This window comes from Nicotiana sylvestris, chromosome 3 (assembly GCF_000393655.2).
Source record: "Nicotiana sylvestris chromosome 3, ASM39365v2, whole genome shotgun sequence".
In the NCBI taxonomy this organism is placed as follows: domain Eukaryota; kingdom Viridiplantae; phylum Streptophyta; class Magnoliopsida; order Solanales; family Solanaceae; genus Nicotiana; species Nicotiana sylvestris.
The window spans coordinates 72,426,305-72,429,263 of record NC_091059.1 but is presented as its reverse complement, the minus strand read 5'-3'; positions in this window follow the sequence as shown (position 1 = coordinate 72,429,263).

Sequence of the window (2,959 nt, the reverse complement as noted above, 5' to 3'; positions counted from 1 at the left end):
CCAACGCATAGATACTTGTCACCATGCCTATACATCGTACTAAACAAGAAACAAATAGCAAATAGGACACAACTCCTAATTCCTCAAGCTAAGGTTAGACCAAACACTTACCTCGATGCCTCGAACACAACTCAAGCTTCAATTATAGCTTTACCCCTCGATTCCAAAGCCAATTCGCTCGTATCTAGTCACAAATTACTTAATTACATCAATAAACGCTAAATGAATCAACCCCAATACATGAAAATGAGTTTTTCCAAAGTTTTACCCAAAAAGTCAAAAATCACCCCGGGCCCACATGGTCAAAACCCGAGATTCGAACCAAAACCCGATTATCCATTCCCCGACGAACCCAAATATATGATTTGTTTTGAAATCGGACCTCAAATCGAGGTCCAAATCCCCAATTTTTGAAAAACCTAGGTTCTACCCAAAACACCCAATTTCCCCCATTAAAATCATTGATTTGAAGTTGAAATCATGTTAAAAGATGTTAATGATTGAAGAAAACTAGTTAAAAATGACATAAAATTGATTTGGAGAAGAAATGTTATTTGAAAAATTGCCTCTTATGTTTTAGGGGTTTTGAAAAAATAAAAAATGACTGAAAATCCCGTCTATTTATACCCCTCTCAAACCCCCTGTGCGGACCGCACAAAATGGACCGCGGTCGCACAGGCCTTCCTGAAGTGCTGCGGTCCAGTACCCTGTGCGGACCGCACGAAATGGACTGCGGCCGCACAGGTCTCCACTGCGCTCCGCACGCAACTGACCGCGGACCGCACTGCAGCGCCCTGTGTGGACCGCACAAAGCCGACCGCGGCCGCACAGCCTTCACGCGCACCGCACAAGGTCGACCGCGGACCGCACTAGTGGGGTTCAGAGACCTGCAATTTTTTCTGGTTTTAATCCTAAAACATCCCGAAGCCTACCCGAAACTCACTCGAGCTCTCGGAACTCCAAACCAAGAACACGTACTAACTCAACAACATCATACGAACTTATCCGTGCGATCAAATCGCCAAAATAGCCTCAATAACAATGAATCAAACCTCAAAAGCAAGATCTTTTTCTCAAACTTCATCAAGTATCAAATTTAGCAATTTAGGTCCGAATCACGTCAAACGACGTCCATTTTCAACCAAACTTTACAGAAATGACTTAAACCATATATAAGACCTATACCGGGCGCCGGAACCAAAATACGGGCCCGATACTATCGCTTTCTAATCAGATTTCATTTCAAATTTCCTTAAAAATTTTCAGAAAATAATTTCCTTTGAAAATTCATTTCTTGGGCTCGGGACTTCGGAATTTGATTCCGGGCATACGCCCAAGTCCCATATTTTACTACGGACCCTCCAGGACCGTCAAATCATGGGTCTGAGTCTGTTTACCCAAAACATTGACCGAAGTCAAATTAGCTCATTCTATAATCAAAACTTATCGTTTTTCACATATTATCATATTTAAGCTTTCCGGCTACGTGCCCGGACTGCGCTCATAAATCGTGGTGACTCTAAATGAGGTTTTTAAGGCCTCAGAATATGGAGTTTTGTTTTAAAACAAGTGATAACCTTTTGGGTCATCACAATTTGGACCCTAACTTTCCTCTGGTAAGGCAGAAGAAACGACCAATAGACGATGTCAGAAACATGTTTGTCAAAGAAGAGGTAACCCTATTACTAAATATAGGTTTAATTCGAGAGGTAAATTATCCCTATTAGTTAGCTAACACAGTGGTTGTTCCTAAAAAGAATAATAACTTTAGAAAATGTGTAGATTATAAAGATTTGAATAGGGCATGCCCTAAAGATTCTTTCCCTTGCTGAACATTGACCAAATGATTGATGCTACGGCCGGACATGAGTTAATGTATTTTCTTGATTCATATTCCGGGTATAATAAAATTAGGATGCACTCGGAAGAACAAGAAAAAATCTCATTTATCATAAATTTTGGCACATACTACTATAATGTGATACCTTTTGCGCTTAAGAATGTCAGAGCCACTTACCAAAGGCTCATTAATAAGATGTTCGAATGTTGAATTGGTAAAACTATGGAAGTTTACATCGATGATATATTGGTTAAGACTCTTAATTTAGGAGATCATTTGGCTCATCTACAAAAAATATTTGATATTTTGAGAAAATACAATATGAAGCTCAATCTGGAAAATGCACTTTTGGACTTGGTTTCGCAAATTTTCTTGGTTTCTTGGATTTACAATGAGGAATTAAAGTGAATCCCGACAAGATTAATGCCATAGAAAATATCCCTGATCAATCGACAAGTGTAAAAGAAGTTCAAAGCTTGGCTGGCCAGTTAGCAACACTTAGTAGATTCATTTAGAGGTATTCAGAGAAGTGTCATCATTTCTTTTCAATCTTGAAAAAGAAGAAATGATTTTTCTTGGACTCCATAATTCCAGAAAGTATTGAAAGACCTAAAATTGTATATGTCTAACCCTCCGCTGTTGTCAAAATCGAAGGAAGGTGAGAAATTGTTAATTTATTCAGAGGTTTTAGAAGTTACGATGAGTGCACTTTTGATCCGAGAGGAGGAAGGTATGCAATTTCCTGTTTATTATATTTGTAAAGTTTTATCGGGAGCAAAGACACTATATGCGCACCTCAAAAAGTTGGCTCTAGCTCCCGTAGTTACCTCTCGAAAGCTAAGGCCTTACTTTCAATGTTATCCTATAGTTATTGTGATGACTTTTCCCTTGAGGAACGTCCTTCATAAGCCTGAATTATGGGGTCTACTGGATAAATGGGCGATCAAAGTTAGCGAGTTTGACATCGGATATAAACCTATGAGTGCAATCAAGTCACAAGTTTTGGCCGACTTTATGGCTGATTTTAGTCCTGGTATGATGCCTTTAGCTGCTAAGGAAACATCTCTAGTATCAGATACTATTTTCAGTGTATGGACTTTGTTTACCGATGGAGCCTCT